Source organism: Stenella coeruleoalba, assembly GCF_951394435.1.
Source record: "Stenella coeruleoalba genome assembly, chromosome: 16".
Classification (NCBI taxonomy): Eukaryota; Metazoa; Chordata; class Mammalia; order Artiodactyla; family Delphinidae; genus Stenella; species Stenella coeruleoalba.
This window is the reverse complement of record NC_137162.1, coordinates 40805248-40829387: the sequence shown is the minus strand read 5'-3', so window position 1 is coordinate 40829387 and position 24140 is coordinate 40805248. Positions and strand designations below refer to the sequence as shown.

General features: G+C 33.6%; 1 protein-coding gene across 2 annotated transcripts in view; it reads right to left on the bottom strand.

Annotated features, from left to right (window-relative positions):
• Window positions 1-24140, bottom strand: part of LOC307174951 (uncharacterized protein) — a 592470-nt gene that overhangs the window by 68261 nt on the left and 500069 nt on the right. Inside the window, exon 12 of one of the 2 annotated variants that reach the window (XR_013824215.1) lies at window positions 3312-3737. The exons of the other annotated variant lie outside the window; for it this stretch is intronic. The gene's annotated coding sequence lies outside the window, so the exon portion shown is untranslated. Of the gene's footprint in view, window positions 1-3311; window positions 3738-24140 lie in introns of those variants that run through there. 2 annotated transcript variants of the gene reach the window in all.

Genomic DNA, 24140 nt, shown 5'->3' with positions numbered 1-24140 from the left:
TGTATTTTTTTTTTTTTTTCCTTTTGCGGTACGCGGGCCTCTCACTGTTGTGGCCTCTCCCGTTGTGGGGCACAGGCTCCGGACGCGCAGGCTCCGCGTCATGTGGGATCTTCCCGGACCAGGGCACGAACCCATGTCCCCTGCATCCGCAGGCGGACTCTCAACCACTGCGCCATCAGGGAAGCCCACTGCAACTACTATTATTAATCAGATGGCAAAACCTATGGAAGTCAAGACTTCTTTTTCCTTTGAGAAACCAAATACCCATGGAATACACTAAAAATAAAATTTAAAATTTGATATTAATTAGATTCCTACTTATAATAGTTCCTAATTAGGCTTCTCTGTAGTAAAACAAAGAATTTTTTAAAGTATGGGGGGAAAGCTTGTAATAGTTAAACATATTTATATGCTTAACATTTTTTTAATTGGGCAAATAATGATTTAATTACTGTTAGTAGTAGAACACAACAGTTCAACTCACAGAATGACAGCATTCTATATGCTCAAAAATTAAAAGTTTGTGAACTAAATTGTCAGCTTTTAGGAGGACAGATCCAAATATACCACAGATAGAGCCATTATACAGTATTTTACACTGAGCTCTAACCATTAAAATCACTAACAATTACTGTCCCATGAACTAAATATCTTTTTTTTTAATACACATGTATACACACTCATGTACATGTCCATGAATAGTATGGTATTTGTAATTTGCATAAATGGCAGTATGTTACATCTCACTTAGCTTAATTTATAACTCAAACATGTTTTTGAAATTTATTCATGATAGGTTTTGCTAATTCTGTTAACTTGTATTCTATCACTGTCATATAACATTTTATTTGTCTCTTCAAGGTGACATTTAAATTATTTTCAACTCTATTACTGTAAACAATTTTGGCAAACATTTTTTTTAACATCTTTATTGGAGTATAATTGCTTTACAATGGTGTAAATATCTTTTTAATGAAAATTTTAGTGCAATTGAGTTAAATATTTACGGCTGATCCATTTATTACAAATAGAGCCAGAAAACAAAAAGCAAAAACAATGTTCCAGTAAGAGTATTGTGCTACATGTAGAGATGGGCAGGTATCAGGGCAATTAATTCAGTGCTCTCCTATATCAGCTAGACATCTTAAAGATCTTGGGAATTAGTTTTTGTATATATAAAATCAGGATATAAAATTTCTAGTTCTTTGGTATCTAGTTAAAAGATGTTTATTAGGGCTTCCCTCGTGGCACAGTGGTAAGAATCTGCCTGCCAATGCAAGGGGCACGGGTTTGTGCCCCAGTCCGGGAGGATCCCACGTGCCGTGGAGCGGCTGGGCCCGTGAGCCATGGCCGCTGAGCCTGCGCTTCCGGAGCCTGTGCTCCGCAACGGGAGAGGCCACAACAGTGAGAGGCCCGCGTACCGCAAAAGGAAAAAAAAAAGATCTTTATCAGGATAGATTTTTAAATATAACTCAAAAATATTAATATAATTTAAAACATTAATTCTAAACAATACTATTTCTTACTATAGATAATGCAAAATACTGATTTGGAAGGCAGAAATTAATAATACAGTATCCTAACTTATTTTGTCTTAAATTTATGAGTTTTGGATATTAGTTTGCAAAATAATTTGCATTGTTTTATTTTTTATTTTTATTTCCCATGTTTATCACCCTGTACCATTTTCTTTTCTACTTATACTTTCTTTCTGACAAATGATTACTTATTCTTAGGGAACAATGACTTCTAAACAACAGTTTAAATATATTTTCTTTTGGAAAAAATTTATATGTATGTTTTGTCCATCAACAAATATTTATTTTAAGCCTTTATGAAGGGTTTTATATTTATCAAATGAGGGCTTTCTGTGACATCTGTTATTTAATAAGGTAGCCTAATTTCTTTATATTTACAAATAATTTATGATTAACTTCCAGGTATAATTAAACAAATACCACCAAATTTAACACCAGCTCCTACAGGAAAAAGCAGTACAATAAATTTCAAATCAAACTACCTTTTAGCATGAAATGATCCTCTGGGGTTTCAAAAAGTTAAATGCTTGAGGCAAATATGTAGATTACTAAGAAGGAAGCCAGAAGTTCTTTAATCATGGGTTGTAGGACATCAAGACTGAAGACAGAAAAAAAGAGAGAAAAGCCTAACTATCCTCTGCATTTAAAAATATAAGCAAGGTTTTCACCACAAAAGGATAACTTAAAGCAAACTTTTAAATCTAATATTAATCAAACACAGAATATTTAGTTTCATAGCAGAAAACATATTTTTATGGCAAATTCCAACTAGGATGGAATGTTAGAAATTCTCAGGCACACTAGCATCTGACTGCTTAATTTCCAATCTTGCAGAGACGTCAGTGAAATTACATAAATCTTGTTACATCTCCGAAAAGGTGTTTTGAACAACTGTCATTAGTTATTACTTTACCTGTCTCAAAATATTTTTTCTTGATAACCAATTTCCAGGCATGTTTATCTTTATTGAAAAATAAGAAAGGATTTTTTTTCAACACAACTCTTTGTGTATAATGTGGTAGCTACAAGTTCATTTGGTACAACATTGCTATCAATAAAGTAAAGCAACGTTTTAGGTTTTTATTTATTTTTTATAAATCACCGGTTAACTACCACGGAAAACTTATAATCTGAAAAAGGTTTCAAAAAGTGAAAATCATTTTTGAAGGACATTTATGTTTTGAGATTCTTATATTTGGGGGATGTTTCCTTACAGTAGGATTTCACAAGTATTATGAAGTATCTTTTCCAAAGTGACTTCTATTAGTTTTAAAGCTTTCTTTCCTGATAGGTCCAGTCAGAAGAATGCCAAAAAGATTATGTTGGAATTGCATCATATGAAGTATTTTTACTTCTTGATTTTTTTTTTCCATTAGCCTATCAGCAACGTGAGTGCCAGTTTTAACTGAGCTTTTAAGTATACTGTAAAATGGGGTACCTCCTTGGCAGCCAGCATCAAGATGGTTAAAACGGAAAGCTTAAGACCCATGTATGAATAGCAAGTTATTCTTTCTACATCAAATATAACTGTTTATACACTCTGTATAGACAGGTTCTGGAACCACAAACATAATCATAATTTTGTTCTAGCAATTATCCATAATCACTTTAAAATTAACTCTAATTGAGCATTCACAGTGTACCAAGTATCATGCCCCTAGTAAATCACATGTAATTTCATATACTTCTTAGAACCACCGTGAGGTAGAGCTTACCTACACACATTTAACAGAATTAAAAAAAAAAAAAAAAAAAAAAAAAACACTGTAAGCAAGGAAAATTGCTACATGACTTGCCAAAAATCATACAGATAAAAAGTGGCTGATCAAGAATCAGAGCCAGGGTTTGTATTCCATAGCCAAGTCTTTCAGGGATTCCCAAATAGATAAATGTTTCTGTTAGCATATATTGTTTATTGTTCATTAAATGTCAGACATGGTAAGTATTCCAGAAGACAACATTGTGTATTATTTTCATTTCAAATTCAATTCACTTGAGTGGCTTTCCTTCCTGAACTAAATAGAGATGTTCCAGATGCAAGAATAATATAACTAAATTTATTTCCATAAGTCATAAGAGGAAATGAATTTGTTTTAATAGTTAAGGTGGTACTTACAACAATCTATCTGAGAGCCACTGATGTGAAGACTAGCATCTGTTTGGAAGCATTTCCCAGTTATATCTTTTAGTAAATATAATCTGAAATGCACAGTATTTCATTTAGTTACAAGACCATTTCATAGTTATTCATATTTATTTTTAAGAAAACAAAGATTTCTCTCATAGTATATGTGAAAATTGTTCATTAAAAAGATTTTTATAAAATATGATCATTATTCAGATACAATGTTGTGCAATGTGCATGGTGCAAGATGCATTACTGACATATGATACATTTTATGAAAGCAACTTATAAGTAAAGGTGTTTCTAAAAGCATAGGATTCCTTGAGCCCCCATAGTTATCCCTTTGGTTTCAAGCCTGGACATACAGATAAGAGTGCTCCAGCAGAGGGAAACTCACACCCACACTGCTTTATGTATATATCGTCTCAGTATAGGGACACCAGGTTTTCTCTATAACAAAGGGACTTCTAGCCCAGGAAGTAACACTGCAGAGCCTCCACTGCTCAACCAGGAATGTTTCATAGAAATTTTAGTCATGTTATTGGAGAAACCCTCTCTCCCTCCTCTGTCTTCTGTGACCTGGCTTAGTCTAGCAAAACCAGCTCATGTCAACTGCTCCAGAAAAGAGGGGATGAGCTCCCATGACAAGAAGGTTGTTTCTCGTATTGTAAAGGCAATTCTTTACAAAATATGTGTTCTTTAAATTGTAAATTTTTAAATTATCTTACGATAATATATTTTTCTCCTAATTTTGGCCTATATACATACCCCAGGCAGAAATCCAGTAACAGAACAGATGGTTTATAAATGAGAGAGCACATAGTCACACTATGTGGAGACAGACTGCAAATAAACCAATTTATGGTTAATCAGTATTAACATTTGCTGGGTCATAAACTCATGGATGTGTTAGCACTTTGAAAACCTCATTTACTTTCTGAGCCTAACACTAGCCTTAAGTACGCGATAGTCAGACTTACTAAACTTCATTCTATAAAAGATATCCTCAGTAGCAGTATCTCTTTGAGCGATAGATTCTGAGGAAAAGTCTGTACAAGCTTAAACCAAAAGGAGAGAAAAAGAAAAATATTAGGATGTGACATATATTATAGGTAGAAATATTTACAAGAAAGTGACCTGGAATATAGGAGTTGCAATTAACTGAATTCATGGAATTACTCATGTCTAGTGATTGATGTTAGCAATGCTGGACCTAAGCTGGGATTTTGCCTGGAGCACTTATTTGTGGCCTTTCCATGTGACCTGGGCTTCTTAAGAGCATAGAGTGCCTCAGGACTGTTGGATTACTAACATGAGGGCTGCAGATTTCAAGCATTCTAATGAAAGAGATGGAAGTTGACTTGTCTTTATGACCTACCAAGCCTAAGTTTCCAAAGAGGAAACAAGTGAGAGTATCCCAACAAACAAGTGAAAAACTCAATCATTTTTACTGATCTAGCCTCAGAAGTTAACCAGAATCAAGTCTGTCATATTCTTTTCAATACAAACAAATCAAAAAGGGAGAAGTCATGACCACATCTGAAAATGAGAGAAGTATCAAAGAATCTAAGCATATGTTTAAGCATTGTCCCAAAAGCCAGAAACAAAGCCTCTACAGCTTTGTGGTGATCCAACAATAATTTCACTGCCTACACACTACCAAATATAAAATCGATAGCTAGTGGGAAGCAGCCACATAGCACAGGGATATCAGCTCATTGCTTTGTGACCACCTAGAGGGGTGGGATAGGGAGGGTGGGAGGGAGGGAGACGCAAGAGGGAAGAGATATGGGGATATATGTATATGTATTGCTGATTCACTTTGTTATAAAGCAGAAACTAACACACCATTGTAAAGCAATTATACTCTAATAAAGATGATAAAAAATAATAATAATTTCACTGCCTACTACTAAAATATCTCAACATGTTTCACAAAAAAGAACAAATTGTAGAGTTTATCATCTATAATGTCCAGTATACAATAAAAATAACAATACATTTAAGCAAACATAAAAGTGAACCACAGATGACAGAAAAAAAAAGCCTTTTTGAAGTTAGCATAAATTAACTATAAAATAACTATTAAAAATAAGTTTAAGAACCTATCGGAAAAGATAGATATAATAAATGAATATACGAGGAAGATTAGGAAGTAAATCAAAACTCTGAAAAACAGATGAAAATGGTAAAACTAGACTGAAAAATGCAATAATGATATAAAAACCCATTTGATGATCTAAAGAGCAAATTATACAACATAGAGAGATTAGTCAACTTTAAGACACTACAGTAGAAAATATTCAAACAGAAGCCCACTGAGAACAAAGATTTTAAAAAATGAAAAGTATCACATGGCCTAACATACATATATTTAGTGTTCAGAAGATGAGGAAAGAAAGCATTAATCAGTAACTTTTGAAAACATAATTGTGAATTTTTCAAATCTGATTAAAAATATCAACTTACAGATTCAAGTACCACGATAAAAAACAAATAGAATGATTTTAAAAAGAAACCGAACTTAGGCATTTCAGAGTCAAATTGCTGAAAACCAAAGATAAAGGTAGTATCTTAAAAAGCATTCATGGAGAAAAAAAGTAAAAACCGTAAGAATGATAGCTGATTTTCAACAAAACAATGGAGGCCTACTATTGAACACACTTTTTCAGTTCCCATAACCTTCATTCATTGGGATAAATTACTCATACAATCCTTTTTTTTTATTCTAATATTTTGGGAGCAGATAACCTAGATCTCTCCTAATGTTAAAGTTTACAAAACAGTAGTTATCTAGAAGCTCATAAAGGAGTTACCTAAATGTAATCTCCTTTATTCCTACATCACTTTCTCTTTCTTACTGCCCTGAATAGTTCATTGTAATAATCGTGAATTGGATTGAACCTAAACCCTGGAAACATCATGTAAAATTGCAAATATGAAAGTACATGTTACCTGGGAAGATGCATAAGACTCTCATGTTACTTTTGTTTTGGTTTTTTTTCAGGAATGCATTATGATCAATTGGTTTTTAAGATCTGCTAACTATTGACAGGAAAGTCACAGAGCACCTGACTGTATTTGGATGACATTCACAAAAGGATAAATTTAATAGATGAGGTTTATTTGTTCTCAAAAGCACAGGAGAGACAGTATGGTGCACTGACAGAGATAGGGAAGGGGGCTGGATGCCAAGATACCTGAGGGAATTAGAGTGATGGCACTGGAGAACACACAGAGGACCACTGTTGTCCACCCTAAAATGTCACTTGATGGCTGCCAAAACCACCCCATAGACATCACGATTCAATCTATGGATACTTAGCTTGAAAAGAAAACAAATATGTCTCCTCGTAGAGATTTAGCAATCTTTTCAGGCAAGGAATGTGACAAATGAATTAAGGCATTTCAAAACAACAACAAGACACACACAGGTACACAAATATGTTCATTTTTTAAAGGAATTTTCTTATTCCTTTTGCTTTCCCCTTTTCTCTCTTACTGTTTAAATAATATCAGTGCAGGAAATAAGGGCTGGCATAGAGAAGGGCTAGAAAGGGAAGAGAAGAGGTAGGGTGTCTGATGAGACAGAGGGTTTTCAAATAGTGCTTCCTGCATTTGTTCCATTGCAACAATAATTCTGTGAAGTCTAAATCAGTTTCTAATCACTCACGAACATTCCACAAAGCTGTCTGAATGTTATTTTAGTCAAAAATACAAAATATTTTCAGAAAAGACATGTCGACAGAAGGTAGACACATAAGCAAAGCATAACTCTTGCATATAGCTAGACCCTATAAAGGGGGTCATGCTTCTGTTGCTGTCACTGTCAAAACAGGGGCACCTCTCACCAGCTGTGGAAATAGCTCTTGCTTCTTCAAGGCTTTTCTTACTTAAAACCTACATTATCATTCAGGAAGATTGTACACAAACAATAGTATTCTTTCATTTAATGGGATAATTTACACTTAACAAGATCTGATATTTTTAATATTATGCTCGGTATCAGCAAGGCCAGAGTTTCATCTAAAAGAAAGAAAACAAGCTGCACTATGGTGAACTTGAATACTATTTCTGCCTCTAGCTTTACAGTCAAAGACTCTGCAGTCTACCCCTCAGCTCTGATTTAATACTCTTTTACTTGGGTAGAACTCACACTGAGTTGGATTCCAGTGCTATGGTCACAGCTCCATTTCCCCTACAGGTGCTGTCTGTAGATCTTAAAATCATCCAGAGGGTAAATAACAAAATTTTTAACTGTCCAATCTTTGTAACTCTACTGGGAAACATACATTATGACTCTGTTCAATAGCACCCTTTTATGGGTTTTGCTCTAGTGAAGCCTTTGGTTTCAATAATAGCAATCTACTTAACATTATGTTATAAGTAAATTTGTTATTTGGAAATGGATGACAAGGACAGGCAATGAAACTGGTCCTGAGAACTAGGAAGCTATTGTGATCCAAGGCAGCATCCAATGGTTACATAGGTTCAGATAATTTAAAAGATTCACAGACTCTATGGAACATATTCATGTGAGACTTAAATAAAGATAAAGGATATGATAGAGCAGGTTGAAGAAAAGACAGGCAAACATCAGTGGCCGAGGGCCTTCTAGGAGAGACTTCCTAAGGTTTTAGTCACATAAGATGTAATTTTTCTCTGGATCATGAAACAGCAAGTTATGCTCAAGGAATCTTGGTTTCAGTGAGTGATCAGGTAAAAGTTTTCTAGCAGAACCTTTAATACCCCACTGGTCATACAGTCAAGTCAGGTTTTACAACCAGTTACATGATAGGAAAGCAATCAATCTAAACATTGCTAAGTAATGTAGACAGTTAGTTTGAGCACCTCTAGGAGATTTTTTGAACTTTAAATAGTAAAATAAAAAATCACTTCTTAGCCCTGCTTGCTCTTGTATTGGTCCAGGGTGAATACTAGTCTTTCAGGCAAGTCCAGAGACAAATACAAAGCCATTATGGTACAATTAAAAAATAACTTTGTTTTACACGCAACTACTTTCTTCTTTTTTCTCATCCTAGAACAGCATTTTTTCTTTCACCCTTCTTTAAATCTCCTCTATCTTAGCACCCTCTGCTTGGACACAGCCCAGTAATTTTACCAGCACTAACACTAAATGACTTTACTGGTCTAGTGCCCATTATCAACATGGACTTCATCTATGAAATCCCCATTTATTGTTTGCTGACTAGAAAATGTATTGCTTCCAGTTGAGATAGGTATCCATTGACAGTCTAGTCTAGCTGGAAGTGAATGGGTCTATATAACAGCAATGCAAACATATTTCAGAGAAAGTTCTGAAAACGTGCAGGCTTCTTTCCAAATTGCTATTATTATCTTAGTAATCCAAAATAGTTGTTTACAAACTGCTTTGAAGGGTTGCGGATGGAAATCAGTAGCCAAAACAAAATGATTAGTGATGTAAATCAGCTGAGCTCTGGGATACTCAACTCTCAATTTCAGTCAGAGAACTCTCTCATTTTATGTATTTTAAATTTAAAAAAGAGACTCTTGAATTTAAAATTCAAGATTTTAAATTTAAAAAAGAGACTCTTGAATTAAATTTCACTGCTTGATGTTGGAATATAACTTCAATCCCTCCTGGACAATATATAAATCCTTTTTATAGATTAAAGAAAATATTTTAAATTATGTGCTCTATTCATTAGAAATTTCTAACTTTGACCTTAGAAATCAACTCCTTAATTACTCAAAAATACTAAAGTCAATATACCTGCTTCTGCAGTTTACCCAGGTAGACAAATACATTACTCATTATGGTCAATAAAATGTATCTGTATTTCTTTGTTATCAAAATGTACATACTTAAGTTTACCTAAATGAGGTTAACACGACAAAAGTAAAAAAATGGTTATTTATTGAGACAAAACTCTCTCCCATTTAATAATAATAATGAAAAATATTATTTTTGAACCCATCCTCAACTCCTCTTAAGAAAAGAAGAAAAATGTTATTTCAAGACCCTAAGGTTTTATTCTTTTTTTACATAACAAAAGAAACATACATTATATAAAGTCAAATAAAATTAAAAGAATAAGTCCCCCATGGAATTCCAATAAAAGATAATTTGATTATCCAGTATAGCTAACTCATAAATGGGAAGGCGGGTATTAAGGCAAGAAGACAGAAAAAAATTGATGAAAATATCATCTCAATGTGAAAGGAAAATAAAAATGGAGTTCGTATTGCTAAGACAGCTCCTGAAAATGGACCTGGGAGGCCACTGAGCAAGTGTGACTTATAAATGTCTCGGCCGGGATAGAATCTGACCTTTTGACCACTTACTGTCTGAACAAAGGCACGGATAACATCTGCCCAATGTTCCAGAAATTCAAGATACTTATCAGACCCTTACACTTAACCCTTAACATAAAACAACTCATGACAACCTATCTACTTATTGGACCCTTACCCTAAATAACTGGTGACAGCCTATCCCTTAAGGACAATATTTCCTTTCTTGTATCAGAGTACATCCTCACGACTTTTGTCTTTATAACCTCCTGACTCTTTTTCTTTCCCCATCATTCATTTGGTTTTACCTGAATCTGTGTCTCCCAAATTGCAATTCTCTGACCCTAGATAAAGTCTTTTCTTATTTACAGCCTTCTGCATTTTTTTTTTTTTTGGTTTACATCAGGTAACTGAGAAAACATTTATATAATCTTCTATCATTTTTGAGAATTTACGAAATATTTAGTACCCCATGGTCACATTGATATAAACTTAAAAACAGGCAAATTAATCCAAAGTGTTAGAAGTCATAATAGTGGTTACCTTTGGGAAAGAATGGGGTAGTAATGAGAGGATTAATAGGATGAATTTTGACATAATTGTAATATTCTGGTTTTTTTCTGGGTTGTAGCTACATTGGTGTGTTTACTTTGGAACTTCATATAACAATATGCTAATGATATTTCCAACTTCTCTGGATTATATGCTATTAAAAAAAAAAAAGTTTGTTTAAAAAAACCCAAAAGGTTGAGGTTAAGGCAGGAGAAAATAGAAGTTTTCACAAAGTCCATAGAAGGAGAGTTCTAGGAAGAAGAGAGTGATCAGTAGCTCCAGACTCAAGTCCATGCACAATAGTGCAGCATCCAAAGTAATCACCTCTGTATTCCTAGGACATGGCTCAAAAACTGTCAGCAAGCATACACTGAATGAATATTTGTTTAAGGACTGAGTTAATGGGTGGACATCAAATGCCATAGACCACTATTAAGACTAGGAAGCAATAACAAAATTTTACAAAAAGGGTATTAAAACAAAAAAATAGAGAAGGTTTTTAGGGAAGTGATGGTTTGTGATTTAAAACTTGAAAAGCAAGTGAAGAATTAGACATTGGGAGCCAAAACTACTTTCAAGAATCTTGCCTATGAGGACAAAGAATGCCACCTGCCATTTCAGTAAAAAAAAAGATGTTGTGGCCATAAAGCCATCAGCGTCTGCAGCTCCCTCCCCACCCCTGAGGATGGTGCACCCTGAGGGGACCTGCAGAAAAACAGAATACCAGCCCTAGATAATTAAGGTGCACATCAATTTCACATTAATTTCAATTAGCACATTAATTTCAATAAGCCCAGACTCTTGCATCTTCCCAAACATAGAAAAGTGCTAAATTCATCAACTTGAGATGTCTGGGTTTTTTAAATTATTAGCAGTAATCCTTTGATGTTCAAGTATATGTTTTTTGTTTGGTTTTGTTTTTTTCTCAGCAAAACTCCTGTATATCCTTGCTCCTCCCTTTACTCTTTGGAATAGTCCCTGAGAGGCTCTGTCTGGGGCTTAAGTCCTCAAATGAAACATAATTCTCAGCTTTTAGATTGTGCATTTTTTTCAGTCAACACCTATGAAGAGTGGAGTAAAATAATAAAGTTACTGGAAGCAAGCACAATGGAGATACTACAATGAAATATTTTAAAGTTACAATTGTTAAGCTACAAGAGTAATGGCTATTATTTATTCAGTGGCTACCATTTTATATCAACATAGCTACAATCTCACTTATCCTTTGCAAAATTTGAAGAAGCTGATGATATTATCTGCTGTAGACTGAATGATTGTGTCCACCCCCACCAAATTCATATTTTGCAGTCCTAATACCCCATGGGATATTATTTGGAGGTGGGGTTTTGGGAGATGGTTAGGTCATGAGGGTGGAGTCCCCATGAATGGGATTAGTACCCTTATAAAAGAGACCCCAGAGAAAGTCCTCATCTTTCTGCCATGTGAAGCAAGGAAAAGACAATAGTTTATGAATCATAAATTTGACCCTCAGTAGGCAACAAATCTGTCTGCAACTTGATCTTGGACTTCCCAGCCTCCAAAACTCAGAAATAAATTTCTGTTATTTTCTGTTATTTATAAGCCACGTAGTCTATGGTATTTGGATATAGCAGGCTGAATGAACTAAGTAAGACATTATTCCAATAAAAAAGAAAGAAAGAAAGAGACTGAAATTCAGAGCAGTTATCTAACTGTTCATAGATCCTCAGCTATTGCATGGAAATACAAATGCCTCATATAGAATCTGGCACACAGGACATGTTCAACAAATATTTGCTAAATTCTAGGTTAAAAGAATAAATACAAAAGGGAGAAAAGAGAAGTAAAAGAAGGAAACTACGACTATTTGAATAGTCCATACTCTTTTTAGTCCATACTCTTTTTTTCTATGCCATGCTTGTGGCATATTTAGATTTTCTGTATAAGGGATAGGAAATCCTTGAATCTTCAATCACATATGTTTAAAAAAAATTCTAAAATACCATTGCCCCCTAAATCATGTTACCATCCAAAATGTGCTAATGTATGCTATAGAGGTGAAAAGTCTCTTTTCCTTATAGTTTCCTTGTAACATCACTTAATCTACAGGCTAAATCTCCCACTGTAAGCTTCAACTAATATACACAGGACTCATTCTGTCACCCTCAATTCCACAGTAGAACTAGAGTTTAGATTTATAATAAGATAAACAGCTTTGTGAAAAGATAGAAGCTGGGATTATGCTGAGCTCAGTATTGCTCATTAAATATTATAACGAGCATATGCTGTCTGTGTCTAACAAAGAGCGTAAGATAAGAAATAATCAGTTTCAGTTCCTATGTAGTATTTTATCCCCTTTCATCTTCTATAATTCATAAAGCTACTTGATAGCACTTTGGAGCTTATAGTCTTAAAATTATAACTGTTGTATAGTTTAATTGCAAATAACTATGCTGTCTCATTTAAATTCTCATTACTTAGACATTTTCTAAACCTAGGGAATCCTTTGAGATTACCTTAGTTTGTCAGAAAATTATCGGACGTAGTCTTGATCCATTATGAAAGTTTGAGAATTATTATCTTTGAGAGCCTCTTTTTTGTTCAATTAAATCGCTGATGCTGAAAACATTCAGCTATCCATTTTTATCTGTTTATTTAATATTTTCTAACATTGATCTTAGCACTGTAACTTGGATCCAAAGAACTCTCTGAACACTAGGTTAAATATTTCTCTGAGAAAGTGAGAGCAAGCGAGAGAGAGAAAGAGAGAGAGAGAGAGAGACCCATTGTACTCAAGTATCAGATAAATGGTTAAAAATCTCAATTTAAACTAAGGCGTGTTGTTTAATAATATTTGCCTTTCTAGACCCTAGCATTACTTATGTTCTAATACTTATCTTAATCCTCATTATGAGTGGACAAAAGAATTGAAACAAAATGGTTCTAAGATGTCAACATGAGGAGGAGGAGAGTTGGTATGATTAGGAGCAAGAATGCTATATTTTTAGCTTTTATTTCTTAAAATGCAGCTCCAAACACATATTTTCAGCTATCCAATTATTTTGATAAAAGCAGGTAAGCAATCCTTTTACCTGTTACATAGTAATTAATGTGGAGTTTCATTGACATTTTACATCTTTATGTCATTTGCAAGTGGGCAATAAGAAGACCCTGTATCACAGAAACTCATGTTGATACTTATATTTGTTCACATATGACACTGCCATAGATGGAATACTGCAAGATGATGATGAAGTTAAATTTTTGCCTGGAGCGGAACAAACACTGTTAAACAGCATGAAGTAGCCCCTTAAGGCTTTTCATATAGTGAAATATATTTATTTCAATTGGTCTGGTTTGCAGATTTCAAATATACAACATTAAAATGGGCAGCCTAAAATTTCTATCACATTTTGGAGCACAAGTCCTAAGTTAAAATTACATGTATCTATTAAGTAAGGAACCAAGCTTCCCTATTGAGTGTTAGATTCTCAGCATGACTTGCAAAGCATTCAGACACATGTAAAACCATAATCTGAAAATCATGAAGAACAAAAATTCTGCAAAACCCTGAGAATATTGAAATTCCAAAAATATATTTCTCAAGGTTAATATAACTTTGATATCAAACTAGACAAACATAGGAGGATAAATAAATGCTCAGATTAATTTTATTTATATAGAGACAAAACTCTAAGGGCTATAGTTAGTCAACTCCATTTTAAATATATATATGTATATATATGACCAAAGCTTGTTTATCCCTCAAATGTAAGACTGGTTAGTATGCAAAAGTTTATTATTATAATGCACTAAATTATTTGACTAAAGAAGTAAAGCAATATAAGTTAAATAAATTCAGAAAAGCACTGCCTAAAATTTCATATTTACTTTTAACAAAGATTTAAGAGAATTTACATAATATATGAAGATTAGCTAGTAAAAACTATAGTACACATCATTTTCAGTGGAAAGAATATTTAGAAACAGTTTCTTTGAGATAAAGAACAAGACAAGGATACCCATCATCTATACTATTGTTTAGTATATTACATAAGAGATGGTCAAAACAATAAGGAAAAAAAGAACAATAAGAAAAAAAGGAAAATGGTAATAATATTTACCATTTGGAAAGGGGTATATAATGGTGTAGTTATTCCAAGATGACATGGTACTCCCCAAAACCAAAAACCTAGTAAAACTGTTTGGAAATTTCAACAACATTGTAAAATGCAAAATTAATAAATTGAGGAAATTCCTCTACACCATCAAAAATCCTTCAGAAAATGTAATGGAAAAGATTTACGTTTCACAAGAGCAACAAAACTTTAAATACCCAGGAATCAACTTAATCAAATATACAACTATAATTATGGGGAAAGGTCATAAATTCTATAAATACATGAAGCATATTCACAATAAATGGAGACATGCCAAATTAATGAAGCAGAAAACTTAAGAATATAAAGATATTAATTTTCCCCAATGGAATTTCAATTAAATTTTAGCAGGTTTTGGTGGTAGTGGGGAACTAATTCCTAAAAATATGGAAAAAACACATTTTTACAAAGAACAAGGGATTTGTGAGAAGGAAGAGCAAAATCAGATCCAGCTGAACAAGCAGTACATATTGAAAACCCCAGTAATTAAAATTTGTGACCAAACATTTGGAAATTAAACAGAGCAGCTAGTTCTATTATATGAGCACCTATACTTCACTTACTGGTAACAATTATACATCATGAGGTGGAGATTTTTTTTTTTTTCCAAATGAGGTGGTTCAGCTCTCTCAATAATCCAGTGAACTATCCAATATTTTTATAAAATCCTTTTCTGCTCAACTCAACCTGAGGCAGCTTGCATTGTTTAAAATTAAGAATCCTGATTAACAAAATAACTAGCAATGAATCATACGAATTGGCAAGAAAGAGACAAACAGTTCATTAATAAAATAAAATTGTGGAAATAGCTATTAAGCTTTAAATTTTGTGCGGCAAGTTCATTTCTGCCTGTCACTTTCCAGTGTAACCAATGTAAGCCTGGGCTATATATTCTACATTTTTCTCCAAGCCTAAAAAAATATATATAGAAAATATATGGGTTTTATTTACAAAGTGTCATCATACAATTAATATACCTCTGGAATTTTCTTTTTTACTTTGGAATCAAATAACAGACAGCCTCAAATTCAAGAGTTGTATATTTCACATCCTTTTCTGTCAGCTCTGCAGTAATTCATAGTATGGTTTTATCAAGATGAATTCAATTTTCCTTTCCCCCCTTGTGAATACTGAAGCTGTATCCTGTGTTTGTTTTTTTTCCTTTTTCTTTTTTTTTTTTTTTTGTAGCTGGGGAGGCAGAAAAATTAGTGCTGCCGTAAACATTCTGGCAGATACTAGAAGCCTTTCTAGAACATATGCCTTCAGAAATGTACTTACTGCATCATGCCAATCAATGAGACAGAACAAAACATAAAGAAAAATTTGTAGTCTCCTTCCACCCTTTCACTAATTGGTATGACTACATACACATTTTTTTAAGAGAAATATAAGATACATTTTATTCTTAATAAAAGAAATACGATCTATTTTTTAACCTGCGTCAATTTTTAATTGTTTAATGTGCAAGAAAGTTGTACACTAGTAAGAATAATTATTATTGCCCAATGCTGGATTTTTCCACCAGGATTCACTAATTCACAGTTTACAGCCATCACATGCAGAAAGCACCCATGCTTTACTATTGAAACCTCACTAGTCAGCAAATAGGAGTTGAATACCTCAGCATCTGCAAGGGAATTTGCACGCTGTCTTTGCTAAGTGTTGTAAAAACTTCCACTTACACATTTCAAACAGCTTTTGTGCCATAAATAGTTATCAAAGATTTATCCAGAATGTATTCAGCCTCACAGGTCTATACATTCAATTGAGGTTTAAGGAAACTCCAGCCCTTCTGCATGATGCTCTCCCTCCAAAGTCTCCAATTTATTTGCACAGTTCCCCAGGCATACCTCTTATATGCTCAGTTTTTCATTATCGTAGACTGTCTTCTTTGTTTTTAGTTTGTTTTTCTCTTCCAGCTTCACTTCCATCTTGTCAAATCCCTAAGGCAGTGGTGCTTAAGATGGGCTCACTATAACCAACGCGGTTGATGATGTTTCAGAATTGAACACCACCACCCATGCAGGTGGTGTTGCCTCCTGATACTCCCAAAGCCCTCAGTTCTCCAAGAAGGACCAGAACTATGGTGGGATGGCTCTGTCCCTAAGCTTATGTCCTGCTTTGTCCTTTGAGCCTTGAATTAGTGCTTTTGGTACTCTAATTCTATGAAAACTTTCAAGAAATTGGCTCCATCAGTGTCTGTCCTAACCTCTTTCTTTAGGGCCAGCACAAATTCAACGAGCCTAGTGAAGGTAATTTAGTCTGCCCTAGCAATTGGTTTTTCATGTGTATGTGGAAGTAATAAAAATATTCCCTTCTCTTTCAGTCCCAGTTATAGCACAACTTTGTACTTATCAAAAATATGTTTAGATGTATTAGTTTTATTCCCTCAAAGCACCATAGTATATTAAAGTTTTTATTTAAATAATAACTTTAGTTTTTGGTTGGTTGATTGGATGTTTGGTTATTTTACTAAAAGTAAAAGATCTCTCAACTATTTGGCAGTGGAGATGTTGAGAGTAAAGTCTTAATGGCTGTAATTTCCTAACTATAACACTAAATCATATGGGTATAAGCACTTATAGGTTATAAGTTTTAGGAAACATTCTCAGGCTTATTTTTATATGAGATATTCTGTGAAGTAATATTTTTCAACTAAAAATTATCAGAAATGTACTGTTCAGTTATAAGCCAACTTTCAATTTCATAGACTACTTCATTCTGAGAACACAAATGCAATCGATGAAAACTGGTAAATATAAAGACATGCAAAGCAGAAGTGTGCCGTTTGACAAATTAAATATGAATAATTTATTTACCCATCTGACTTGCTAACTACAAGCATGAATAATTTTTAAAAAGTATTCAGACTGAACACAGAATTTTCACCAAGCCTCTTTTTAAAAACTGCCGTTGGCAAAGAGAAAGGGAGGAAGGAAAGAACAGAAGAAAAAGAGAAAGGGAAGGTGAGGCTGCTGAGAAGAAGAAATTAACCAATATCAATAGTATCTGCAACACCTTATGGTTATCTTCTTTCTTTGTATTTCATTGTTCAGCTATTTCTTTCTGGTTTTAACTTTGGTTTAGTTTATCATTTTAATTTTAATCTGATTTCTATTTTTCTAGCTAGTTCAACTATAAAATCTTATGTCATGAAAAGTTGAATTTTTCAGGTAGTTTGTTTCTTGTAACTAATTACTTCAGAGCTTAAAATACCCCTTCAAGGTTATATCTTCTTGCTTTAATACTTATGTGATAGTAATTATTCATTTCACATCTTCTTCCTAGTCATTACCTTCATTATTTGTACCTGGGATAAATAAAATATAAATATCAGTTGCACAATACCTCTGATCATTTTATTTTAGCCTACTCGGAATGGTGTTAACAAGCTAAATTCCTTGATATATATAATTGCTGACTGAAATGGAGCTTGTTGTCCATTCTATTCTTTCTTTCGTGATTATGAGACTCTATGTGTGTGTATATAATATTATGTGAAACATATATCACGTAATATATAATACATGCATTATATTATAAATATTTTATATAATATATATATATATTTTTTTTTTACAGAATATTTTTCCTAAATTTCACAAATATAGGCCCAGTTAAACTTTTTTTGAGTAAGGCTTAGAAGTCATTGCCCCTCTAAACTCTTCCCTTCTTTGTGTTTTCTTAAAATTAAAATGCTCTCATAAAAGCTGCATTTGTCATAATAATGAAATAACTATATGTAATATATTGGTTATGGCTCTTTGTTTTTAAGAGACAGAAACCCAGGTCAAATATTTTAAGAATCGAGGGATTTCACTGATACATGTCACTGAGAAGTCCAAAGTGGCACTGTTTCAAACGATTAGATTCAGAAGCTTAAATAGTGTTCTCTCTCTCCTACAAAAGGACAAATCATTTCTTCATCTCTCTTCATCTCTGAGCTTTACTTTCCCAAATTCATTCTTTCCCACTAAATACAGACTTTCTTCACAAAATAAGGAGCATTTCTACTTATTCTCAAAATCTCAATAGCAGAGGTTCATGGACTGTAAGTCAGCTGAAATTCAGTAATTCAACTCCAAATGTCTTTCAGCCATATATGCCTTGGTTAAGGTTCAAACTCCAAAGATAAATCGCCCAAACTTGAGCCAATGATCATTTGGACAATTTGAATATGAGGGAAGTAGTTTTCCAAAGAAAAAAGAAAAAACAGATGTGCTGTTAGGAAAAGATGGGAGACATATGGTAATAACAAAAAGAAGAGCAGAACTTTAACCTAGCACAGCTGAGCTTAAGCCCATGGAAGTGGTGTTCTTGGTGTAACATATTTTTGTATTCATCTATATTCATGGATGAATATCTATATCTTAAAATGGTGCCTGACATATAGTAGATACTCAAAAATATTTGTTGAATGATTACACTTGAATACATGGGGTACCTCAACCATATCTTACCATTGATAAAATATTTTCCTTACTTTCTTTTGAAACTGTATTAATTTGGACTTCAGTGACAATTTCCCTTTTGTGTCTCACTACTAGAAAAGCATACCATATTTTATGCCATCAGCGCAAAACATCAAATCAGGAGGCCTTCTAATTTTCCATCATTATGTTTGCCAAATTACAAATGAATATTACAAAACAAGCATGGAGATATAGGTATTTAATTAATTTATTTTATTTATTTATTTTTTATTTTTTGCGGTACGCGGGCCTCTCATTGCAGTGGCCTCCCCCTCTGCGGAGCACAGGCTCCGGACGGGCAGACTCAGCGGCCACGGCTCATGGGCCCAGCCGCTCCGCGGCATGTGGGATCTTCCCGGACCGGGGCATGAACCTGTGTCCCCTGCATCGGCAGGCAGACTCTCAACCACTGCGCCACCAGGGAAGCCCCTATTTAATTTATTTTTTAATGCAATATTTATTTTTGTCTTACACACCTACATTAATAGATTACATCAATAGAGCATATCTTCTCCACAACCTAATCCTAAAACATTCTTCCCACACATGCCCAGTTTTCTACCTTATTCATTTTTTTTTTTGAATCCAGATGAAAATCCACTCCTTTTATGAAACTACTGAAATCACTCTCAGTTATTTGCTCCCTCCGTTTTGTTCCATTAGCACTTGCATGTTCTTACTTAAACACTCTGTGGTACATAACTATCTACTTTCCCTCTCAAAGGTATTATCTTTTGGGTAGCAACCTATTTTAATTTAATTCAATAACCATGAATTATTCAGCCCCTACTATATGCCTGGCTCTAAGCTGTGTCAATATGAAGATGCATAATCTTTCATCAGGAGGAGATCATAGGCTGCAAATGAATGTGGTAACTATTTACATGCTCTACATCTTGATTGCTGTTAATGACATTTCAAAGCAGCATTTAAAAATTCCCCCATATTATCAGGTCTTCCATGCTATAGTCTGTTTCCCTTATATTTTACTAATTAATATATACTCCCTTGTGGCTATATGCCAGAGAACAATTGGATTTTCAGCCACATAACCTCCAATGGAATGTCAGAGAGCATAGATCACAAAAGCATTAGTAAATTTATAGGTACATCACTTTTTTGAAAAAAGCAAATATATCTTTAAACACTCATTACTACACTCTAAGCCTAGGTTATTATTATAATACCCTGACTTAAATCATTCCTCCTCTGATGCGTTTTACAGTATATTTGTTAGCTCAGTATTAAATTCTGCTATTGTCATTCCTCTCTTAAATTCAAACACTTTTGTTCAAGACTTTCCTCCTTTCTGAGATGCTATCCTTCTTTAACTCACTTCTTTAAGTTAAGCTCCTTTCCTTCCCTTGCAGATGTCATCTATGGGGCTGCCCTTCTCCTGAGCTCCTGTGGCATACACATCCTCTTCAACACTTGGTGGCACATAACATATTTTCTCATGTATTGTCATTTGTTCATATACTGGATTAAACATATATTAAAAGGTAAAATTGTAATTGTGTAATTATGATTGTTTTCTCTTTAAGTTCCAAAGTTATTAGCACTGTACCTTCCACAAATAAGGTATAATAATGTATTCAAGAAAAATTTGGTGCTGTCATTAAAAATGATATGAACAGCTCCGAAAGTATTTAAGCATCTTTAAGACATTAAAGACCTCAACTCCTCATTATATCTATTAAATTCTGTATATTTTTAGTCTTTAATTGTAACATAATATGGCTTAAATCATATATGAGTATTTTCCTTTATATATAAAGATACCACATGAACAGAAATACATTAAATTGTGTAACTATATTTCAACTAAAACTACAAGAAGTTAAAGAATAAATGGAAGCAAATTTTACCACTGAAGTTTCAAATTACATATAGACATTTCTTATAAGATGATTTAATGGGATATCTGATATTGAAGGAAGAAAGGAAAGCCTACAGAGTCACCCACATTTGCACTTGTTGATCTTACAAGGAGGTGGGTGCATCCAATGGTTAGGAGCATTGGCTCTGACAGAATTTTATTTGTGCCCTGGCTCTACCACCTGTAGGATCCTGGGAAGCAAATATCCTGTTTGTTCTCTCACAGAAATGATGGTATGATTATTTTCTCATAGGTTGTAATGATATTTAATAAAATAGTACATGTAAAGTGTTTATCATAGTATGTAGATATTAAACATTCAGAAAATGATAGTCATATTTTGCAGGTAACATGAAATTCCATATATTCTCCTGAGGTACTTGGCTCTAACAGGGAGGTTATGCTCTGCTATCTATTTCATCTAAATGCTCCTTTCATTAGGAAAACATATATCTGTTGATATATAAAGGGGATTTAATGCTGGAGGACTTTTTGTATTTTACTGGTGGAACTGAGAAAGAGAGAGAGTTCATCACAGAAATACCTCTAAAAACAATAAAGATAAATTTTCCTGAATTAAAAAGAATCTCAGATTAAGAAAAAGAAGACTTTCTAATTATTTACACAGAGAAAAAGAAACCATGTATAAAGAAATAAGACTAATATTTTTCTATGGCAACACTGGATGCAAACAACAATGGAGAAAAATTGTATTCTCTCTCTCTCTCTTTCAACACAGGACTATTATTTTACACACACACACACACACACACACACACACACACACACAGTGTCTAGAAGTAAGGCAGTTCCAGAGATGGTTAATTCAACATCAGATAAGCTTTGTCAAAGACCCAATTTTCACTTCTGTGATCCCTGAACAGTGACGGTCCTCTTGGACTGTCTCCCCTCATGATACTAAATGGTTTAAATTATCAGATACAGTTGAAAAGTTCAGAGGTAGATAGGCTAAAATTAGAATTTTCAACACATTGAAGAGAAGCTTAGCACCTAGAATTTGATATTCAGGTAAATTATTATTCAAATATGAGAACATACTAATAATAATATGCTCAGACATACAAGCCCTCAAAAGGTTTGCCACACAAACTTCCATTAAAAACAGTTTCACAGAAGTACTTAAAAAAGAGGAGAGACAAATACAGAGACGGGCAAGAAATATATCAAATGAAATTCAGCAAATACCTTGCTAAAATCTGTCCTCAAAAATAGCTAAGACCAAAGAGTCTGGAGGTAAACAGAGTAGCCTGAGAGTCAGTCTCATATGCCCAAGATCTTGTGCATCTACGAGTTGGAAAATATGACATACAAGTTAAATACATTTTTGTACATTATTCTGGATTATGTATGCATGACTAACTAATAAAAATTGTTTAATAAAGCTGTATATCTCCTTTTCCTTACCAAGGGCATGGTTCTGGGGTTACATATTATAGATATCTGGGTACTTACCTTATGCAGACCCACAAACAACCTCAACATACTCCACTGAAAAAAACATGATTTCAAAGCTTTCTTCCTACGTATAACTATACATATGCTTACTGAAATAATTGGCTTGTAGTATTTAATATTTATTTAACTGAAATACTAACTCAAGGAAATTTTGAAGTCATTTTATTTGCTTGTTTAGAGTTTTTTTCCAATCCCACTACTAAACGGCACTCAAGTAAAATCTGATGTCACATTTTAAGGTTAATACGTCAAATTCACACTCTAATAAGAGCTGCATTTTTCATTATACTCTCTGAGAAAGTACTTGATCTTTTTCATAAACTAATTCCAATTGTCTTAAGCTCTGAGTGTAGGTTCTGGATGAATAAGGGTCCTTCCCAGGTCAGCATCATGACCTGTAGGCAGTCAGTTACCCAATTATAAGTAATGCCAGTCATACTTACATGGAAATGCACTCTTATTAACTAGCATTTACAAATCTGCCTTATGAAAACATTCAAATCTATAAATAAATAAACAGCCTTTGTCAATAAATTTCAACAAATGATTAGTGAGCAATAACTATTTACATAACACTTTGCTAGATACTGATAGAAAAAAAGGATAATACAACTGTCAGAAAAACAGTACTTTTTAAAAAGTTCACGATCTAAAGAAGATCAATGGAGGAACACATAAATATATGTGATATTATGTCTATTATGTTTTTTATCACCATATTCTCAACAGAAAATATACTTGGTCTTATCCATGTTATATCTGCACTGCACAGGGCCTAGCCTATAGTAGATATCAATAATATACTTGATAATGAATGGATGAATGAGGAATAATAAGTAAAAACTGCTACAAATGTGAGGAGCTAGAGATATTTCTGGTAGAATTAGTGATAAAACTTTTGAAAGAGGAAATGAGGTTTATGCTAGAACTAGAGCATAATCAAGAATTTGCCAGGTAGTGAAAGAGAGAAAAGGCAAGAAGTTTGCTTAAATTTTGCAAAGGGAGGGGAGCAGGAAAAATGAAGAAAAAGGCATATTACATGTCTTAAATGCACATATTTATACATGTATAATATGAATATACATGCACATATATATATGCTAAGTCATTTATGCCAAATGAACCTGTTTTAAGAATATAATTTAACTTGGAATCACTCTTCATAGTTCTATTTCTCTTCAGCTTTCCCATGCCAACAGATCAAGAGTTTCCTAAAGTGATAAATGTGCATCCATACATAATGAGCTGTCAGCTTGTTTCATCAAAAAAATTCTGGCTTCATTGTACTTGCTGACTACAACGGATGGTATATTTTAGCAATAACTGTGTCGCTTTTCCCTATACACTTGAAAAGTGAACTAAAGTCTTATCATTTTCTTGATTTAATAGTGAGGCATCATAACGAATTAAAGATTCTCATTCACCAGCATGAAGCTTGCTATTTACCTCTTGTGAAAGGGATTTGTCTCTGAAACACACATAGAATTATTCTTTCTGGGATGCAAATTTGTAGATATTTCTTCTACAGAGTGGAATTTCAACTAATGAAGTTGGTAATGGGAATCTGAACTACCAAGTATTTACACTTTTTGTAAAAATTTGAATTAAATTACACTAGTAATGTTAATGTGATTTAAACATATTTACTCTTACATGACCTTAAATCTCTGCATGATTAGCCTA